This window comes from Chrysemys picta, chromosome 9 (assembly GCF_011386835.1).
Source record: "Chrysemys picta bellii isolate R12L10 chromosome 9, ASM1138683v2, whole genome shotgun sequence".
NCBI classification, from domain to species: domain Eukaryota; kingdom Metazoa; phylum Chordata; order Testudines; family Emydidae; genus Chrysemys; species Chrysemys picta.
Genome location: NC_088799.1, coordinates 2,727,350 through 2,735,493, shown reverse-complemented (window position 1 = coordinate 2,735,493; position 8,144 = coordinate 2,727,350). Strand labels below are relative to the sequence as shown.

General features: G+C 46.3%; 1 pseudogene; it reads right to left on the bottom strand.

Annotated features, from left to right (window-relative positions):
- Positions 1 to 2,974: 2,974 nt before the first annotated feature.
- On the bottom strand, positions 2,975 to 3,660 carry LOC101934841 (histone H2A.J-like; annotated as a pseudogene).
- Between the last annotated feature and the right edge of the window lie 4,484 nt (positions 3,661 to 8,144).

Below are 8,144 nucleotides of genomic sequence, written 5' to 3'. Positions count from 1 at the left end.
CACACTGTTAAATGGCAATTCTTGCAAACCTGCTAATAAAGTAATAAATTACATATGAAAAACAGACAAATAGCAAAGGACCTTTCAATGCATTAAAAAGTCAGACAGGGATACCTCCTAGAACATTAACAAGTATGAGAACTAAGGAGCAAATCTCCCAGCCCCAGCTCAAAATCAAAATCAAAATAAATTAAAAAAAGCTCCCATCAAAATCAATGGGGATTTTCCTTTTGAACAGAATGAGTAAAGTATGCAGGATTTTGCCCATTACTTACGTCAATAAACATAAACAGCAAGACCTGGAAAATGTTGCAATATACACTCTGTGTATCTGTACATTTATGTAGTGTGTTTGCGTGTATAGTATGTCTATATTTTTACATTCTGTATAATATGTACATACATGGGGGAGGAGCTTGAGTTATTTTTCAAGACCCCCTCGCACAACCTCTCCTGTCCTTGTCTGCTTCATTTTCCTGTTACATCCAGTCGCGGGCCTAGGCCCTATTCCTGCAAGAAGATCTGCAAAGATCTGCAAAGGTACACACAAAGGGATACACCTGCTCTGAGCAATTGGCAACATTAGCCCTAGATTGTAAACCTTGGAGAAGGGCTGCCTTTTTTGTTACTTGTTTGCACTGGACCTACCAGCGTGGGGCCCTGATCCCAGATTGGGGCCCTTAGGTGCTACCTTAATACACACAGATAAGAATGTCATTAACCAAACATGTTTTCTTTAAACAGAACTTACCTTCCAACAACTTTGAAAACCTCTGATTTCCAAAGCATTGCAGTGGTGAGATGCGCTTCCAGTCTCTTCTTTACATCAGCTGATTAGCAAGGTATTACTTGTTGGTTTAATTGTTAATTCTTGTACTTATTATAGTGAAGATCCATAATTATATAAACTAGAACAGGATCGATGTTACCATAACACTGGCTAACTGTGTTGTATCTGCCTTCATTGGCTGAGCCACAGCTGATAAAGGCCTACTACAGCTACCAAGTAATGGAGTTGTTCTTTTAGCTCACGTGGTAAAGGCCTATGGCTTGAGTTCTGCAGATCTAGGGTTTCATCCCTGCTAGCAACCAAGCTGGGGATCATTGCTACATTACAGTTTCCATTTTTAAATCATGGGTCATGAGAGTCTTAGAACTAAACTGCGGCTAAGATCACTGCTGTGTGTTAGCTCTTGTCTGCTATTCAATGGGACATGCAGATGGCTGCAAAGCCAGGCTCTCAAGAGTGAAACTTCAAAATCTGCATCCTGGGCAAAGAGAAATTGAATCGACATCAAAGGTGAAAGATGAAGTTTTCAGGGTGAAAATACCTATTTGAATACAATTATAGTAACAGCCCTGGATAAATGTGAGGTTGGTTTGGAGGTAATTCCTGTGCCAGTCCATTTACTGATTAAATTCTTTTTATATGTGTAGCTGGGCAGAGGCACAATTATCATTATTCAAGAAAGGCACCTGGATTAATCAGAACTGCCACATCAGTCCTCTTCTAGTGCTCATTCCACATGTATCTGAGGGTTTGTGGCTTCTGCCAGGGGAAGTTTACCCACTGATTTAAAACATAGATGAGTTTCCCAAGCAACATGTTTCCAGCTGTAGGGTCAAAATATATGAAATGTACAGGTCATGGACAGCCAGGAGAGACCATTTCAAAAAGACCCTTATTTATTTAAACCCCTCTCCATGAATGCCCGGAGAAGGTGAAATTCAGCCCTGTGCAGAGGGCCAGCAAAAAGCTAAGGCATCAGAATAGGGCTTGACTGGGACCGGTACGGTACGTAAGACACTTGTGCAGGCCGGCTGCACTGGGGCGAAAGAGCTTGCTCCAGGCTTTTTGTGATGCCTCCTCAGCCCATAGTTAACTTCCCTCTTTCCATGGTCTTTTAGGTATAAATGCTTCCTGGTTGCAAAATCTCTAAAGCTACGAGCACACCTCGAACAGTTGCAATTTGCCCCAGCGTTGCTTTAGTTCCGCGCTGGCACTCTGTGATGACTGTTTCCCAATATTGTGACACATGGTGTGTGGGGGGGATATCAATACTCACAACAAAGATTTGAGCTTGTTACCCTAAAACAGTGTTTCTCAAACTGGGGTCGCCGCTTGTGTAGAGAAAGCCCCTGGCAGGCCGGGCCGGTTTGTTTATTGGCCCCGTCCGCAGGTTCGGCCGATCGCGGCTCCCACTGGCTGCAGTTTGCTGCTCCGGGCCAATGGGAGCTGCTGGAAGCGGCGTCCAGTAAGTCCCTCGGCCCGCGCCACTTCCAGCGGCCCCCATTGGCCTGGAGCAGCGAACCGCGGCCAGTGGGAGCCGCGATCGGCCGGACCTGAGGACGGGGCAGGTAAACAAACCAGTCCGGCCCGCCAGGGGCTTTCCCTACACAAGTGGCGACCCCAGTTTGAGAAACTCTGGTGTAGACATACCTTTAGTAGCCTGAATGGATGAGGTCTGGCTTCTTTAACTGCTCTTTTCTTTATGAATACTCCCCCTCATTCATTCTGATCCTATCCAGCATGTTATGTTGTTCTCCCCAGTCATAGCCTGGTGTCAGTGAAAGTCAGGGTGCTTTCTAACAGTGCATCTCCACTACAGAATTCGCTGCCTTTGCTGCCTGGAAGAACCACACTGCCTCGATATTATTTAACAGAGCGGTGCCAAGGGTGTTCCAGGCCCCGTTCAAAGTCTCAAATCCTGGCCCTCTTCCCGCCTGCCACAAAACTAAAAAGCAAAACACAATCACCACTAAGTGCTTTTACAAAGGGACCTTCCTAGCATTCTCTGAAGCAATTGCATTAATTAGCTCATCCCAGTCGGTTTATCTGCCTTGCTGCCGCGTTCTCTATAGAAATAACTGCCAGATCACTTAACCTTCCCTGCCCTATGGACATTCTTAGATAGGTCTTGATTAATTTTAGCTTGCTGAAACTCCTCTTGTTCGCAGCCCCGGTTTTAGGAAGACAGCAAAAAGATATGCAGTGCTGTTCCCGTGTTAAGGAAACTCGCACCTAAAGACCTGTTGTGACTGTAGCTAAGACGATCAATGGGCATCTTTGTTTCTAAGTCATTCTTAAAAATTTGGTTGCAAAAACTGGTTGGTGTCTGTGCTCACTTGCCCTTGGCTTTGTGGCTCTCGATTTTCTTGGGAAGCAACACCCCCTGGATGCTGGGCAGGACCCCACCCTGAGCGATGGTGACTCCCCCCAGCAGCTTGTTCAGCTCCTCGTCGTCGGGCACGGCCAGCTGCAGGTGCCGAGGAATAATGCGGGTTTTCTTGTTGTCCCGGGCGGCGTTACCAGCCAGCTCCAGTCTCTCAGCAGTCAGATACTCCATCACCGTGGCCACCTACACCGGGGGTCTGGCTCCCACTCGCTCCGAATAGTTCCACACGCCCAACAGGGAACTGCAGCCCAGCACGAGAAGAGAGAGACTTCGCCTTCGTCTGCACTTTCCCTCCTTGCTTTCCGCAGCCAGACATGACGAGCACCTGACTAATCTCACGGCAGCTGGTGACGAGCTCAATCTTGTTCTCAAAACTCTGACCGTTTAAATGCTAATTTTTGGGTGCCTCTTTAAGCCCTCACTGCTGAGACTTTCTGTTTCTCTCTCATGAAAAAAGCAAACCTGTCTCCAATTTCATTTTATTTACTCATCCGACCATCAAATTATGTTAATAGTGTGTCCATGATGGAGTTAAACCCCTTGCTTCTAAGATCTGATGAACTTTTGTCCTTTGCAAGTTTGCCCAGCGTTACTTTTCTGCTTCAAGATCATTTCCCTTTGAACTGCGTGGCTACGCCTAATGTTTCAACCTGTGAAGCAACAGCTGCCTTAGACGCAATGAACCCAGGAGATCGTAATTCCAAGAAAGCATCTCCACCGAGTAAATGGTGAGCTCTTTGAGTGTCACGATCCGGACTCTGAAATGTGTTTTGCTTCCCAGATTAATTTTTGATAAGAGAGTAGACGACATTTCTGCCAAAACAAGAAATGAAAACTCTGAAACGGTCATTTGCAAGCTATCAGCTTGCAACTTCAGTTCTGGTGTAAGACTGTGTGAAGCCTTGATCTCTTCTAAATCAAGAATAGTCTCACCCTGGTTTTGTAGTGAATGGATTGCCTCAACCCTGGCTGTGACCATCTTGTCATGCTTTAGCATTTCCCTGTATTGCTAATATGCTCTTTCAACACTTCCCAATGACTGGTAGAAGTGGAGAACAGAGGATACAGTCTTTGAGCAATTCCAGGAAATAGACTAAACTTGGGAACAGTCACTGCAGCAGCCTCTCTAACAGGATTCAGTGAGTGGGTAGCCTGTGAGATCATAGAATCATAGAACATCAGGGTGGGAAGGGACCTCAGGAGGCATCTAGTCCAACCCCCTGCTCAAACAGGACCAATCCCCAACTAAATCATCCCAGTCAGGGCTTTGTCAAGCCTGACCTTAAAAACCTCTAAGGAAGGAGATTCCACCTCCTCCCTAGGTAACCCATTCCAGTGCTTCACAAGATAAGAACGGTCATACTGGGTCAGACCAATGTTCCATCCAGCCCCGTATCCTGTCTTCCGACAATGGCCAATGCCTGGTGCTTCAGAAGGAATGAACAGAACAGGGCAACGATCCAGTGATCACCTCCTGGTGTCTACTCCCAGCTTGTGGCAAACAGAGGCTAGGGACACTTCCAAGCATGGTTTTGCATCCCTGCCCATCCTGGCTATTAGCCATTGATGGTTACTGAGTTCCCCACTGAATTTCATTTTGAACCCCTTTGTATACTGCAGCTCCCGTGTCATAGCTTTGTCCTCTGCAATCAGCCATAGCTAAACTCTCTTTTTTCAGCTTCTCTAAAATAACCCCCATAATATCCTATCCTGCTTTGAGGTGGATATCAATGAAAATCTATGAAATCTACAAAGCATTAAATGGGGCCCCGAATATACCATTGCAGGCACTAAAAGGGGTCCTGAATGGTCCATTTGGGGAACTAAATGGGACCCCAAATACACCGTTCGGGGCACAAAGCATGGCCCTGACCACACGGTTCGGGGCACTAAGTTAGGGCCCCACGACGGAAGAAAAGAGACTGGAGTAAAACAAACAAAGGGGGGGGGGGCGCTCTTTACCAGCCCTTGACGAGCCTGAGCCCAATTCCACTGGAACTGTTTGAACCCCTCCTCTCCCCCCCCCCCCCCACACTCACTGCTGTTATTTGAAGTCAGCCTGAGGAAACAGTCAATGAATTTGCTGTAGTTTTGAATTGTTCCCAACCACTCATTCAATGCAGGGCTTATATGGAGCCCCCACTGGCCTGTAAAGCTGCTCTCTGCTGGCAGGCACTCCAGAGGGAGGAGCGGCTGTGGTACCATTGCAATTATCCCCTTGGGCAACAAGGAGTCTGTATCTTTAAAGCTCCCCGCAGCAGCTTGGATGGCACTCACTGTGTACGTATGTACCATATACCTGGCACTGAAATCCTGTCAACATGGGGACAGTGTCGGAGACTGATAGAGTCCAAGCCCCGAAGAGACCATTACGATCATCTGCTCTGACCTCCCGCATCACACACACCAGAGAACCTCCCCCAGCGATTCCTGCATTTTCCAGTGGTGAAGCTAGAAAAATTCAAACTGGAAATCACCTGCAAATGTTTACAATGAGGGGAATTAACGTTGTGACATTGCCCATGGATGTGGGGGTGCTCTGTCACTTGTTGTCTTTAACCTGAGATTGGATGTCTTTCCAATGATAAACTCTAGAGAAGCCAACAGTAACTGGGCATGGTGCAGGAATCACAGAGTGAAATTCTCAGGCTTGTGTTCTGCAGGAGGTCAGACTAGGTGATCACAGTGGTCCCTTCTGGGGTTGAAATCTATGAGTCTCTGAAATTTGACGGGCAGAGTGGGTCGTGAGGTGCGCATTTGTGGCTGATTGCTGAAGTGTCTGGTTGCTACACAGGAGACAGCTGGCTGAAATCCAGCTTATTATATTTGTTTGCTTAGATGAAAAATTAAAAATCAATTCTCCTTTTGTTTTTGTTTTTTTTTACCAAGGATAGTGCAGTGAGGAGGAAGCAGTGCATTAAGAAAAGAAGCTTTAACAGCTTTCCAAAGTTGCTGGCGTTCCTGTATCTTTTGCAAGTTCAAAAGGCCCCGATATTGGCTTCTTCCCACTTTCCAGCCTCGGGGTCAGTGTGTTTCACTCATGTGAGTAAAGAGAACAGGACGTGCCCTTAGGCTGATAACTAGTTCCAACTCTCAGATGTGTCTGGGCTAAAGGATTTCATGGCACTTCCTCCTTTACTGGAACATTTTATTTCTGTAGTTCCAACAGACCGGTTTTTAAACATTGAGACATATGCGCTGAAGCCACCCGTAGATTTAACAAGTCACGCACTCAGATTCAGAAAGTTAATAACACAATTTTATGGCGAGAAAAGGCCCTTGAAGAGAAGCACTGGAGATGATGCACAGAATGGACATTCTGAAAGATTTTGCAAGTTCATAAAGTCTTATAAATATCAAATGGGCTTTTCAGAAAGCACAGCTGCGTTTGGAAGGACACCTTCCCAGAGGCTTGGAAAAGTCAGTGTAAATTCTCCACGAAGGCTTGCTGCAACGCAGTACCCTCTGCGTGTTCTTTGGCGACACAGGCTCCGGCAGTCCAGTTCCCTGAGGACCAGGAACCACATCACGAAACCACCACCGCAGCTGGCACCTTCGGCTCTCTCAGGACAGTGCCAAGACCTGGCTGAATGCTATTCAGTGTGTGTCGTTTGTGGTATCTGACCAGCTCTACAGGTGTCAAACTGAATCTCTTTCCCTTGTGCACCTTTTGGCCACATCCCCGTCATCTCCTCCCAACCAGGCTGCACTGGGACAATGATCTTCTCGCTTACAGCCTCACCTCAGATCCCAGATACCACCCTCGCCTGTCCTCACCTCTAGTGCAAATAGCTAAATAGTGGGAATGTCACTAGGGCATATGCAATCCCCTGGTGTCCTCCCCTTGCTTGAATCAAACATCAAGGCCTCCCTTCTGAAAGTGCTTCCCACTGTTCTTGGCAAACATTCAGAGCACTCCTGCTTTTGCCACCACCTCCTGACTGGTCCTGGTTTTCTCTCTCTCCTCTGGAGATGGGTGGCACCTGGCTAATATCAGACTGGAAACAAGACATAAATTTGTAACAATGAGTGTAATTAACTACGGGAACAATTTACCCAGGATTGTTATGGATTCAACATCAGTAACAATGTTGGATGTTTTTCTAAAGATATTCTCCAGGAATTATTTTAGGACAGTTCTGCGGCCTGTGTTATACAGAGGTGCTAATTTGCAGTGGTCCCTTCTGACTTTCCCACCATAGTCCTGCACATGCATGCCCTAGAAATAACACAGTCAGTGTTATTGAGACACGTCTGTTGTAGAGAGCAGCAACTGTAGACAGCACACAACACTCAGTGTGACAGTAGAATTGTTGGCCAAGGAAATGCTGGTAAACCTGCTACTCTTACAAAAATGATCCTGTGGGAGGCGGGGAGGGATAGCTCAGTGGTTTGAGCATTGGCCTGCTAAACCCAGGGTTGTGAGTTCAATCCTTGAGGGATCATTTGAGGATTTAGTTAGGGATTGATCCTGCTTTGAGCAGGGGTTGGACTAGATGATCTCCTGAGGTTCCTTCCAACCCTAATAATCTATGATTCTATGATTAATGTTGGACATACTGTGTAATGGTGTGTATACAGCCAGAAATTATTCAAGTCCAGAATTATGAACTGGCCATGCCAGAAAGGATGCAGTCAACAAACAAGAGAAGTTGTATACAGTGCACCAGTAGGACAGCAAACTGCTGCATTAGAAGAATCAAGCTCTACAGGGCCATAAGCCGAGTGCCTTTGGATTCCAGTGTGGCACTGGGTGATAGCTCTGTCCTTTAGCTAAGGAAGATTTTTGCTAGTAATAGGAGAACCGATTGAATTATGTCTGGCAGGTGAATTGTACCATGCGTTTAGCGCCTCTTCCGGCTCAAACACACTGATTTTTACGAGCTTGTTTGTAATTGCTCATGGTTGACACTTAGTTGGTGAACAAATTTCAACTTATTTCAAGCACTGTTTTCGTTGAGTATTTGT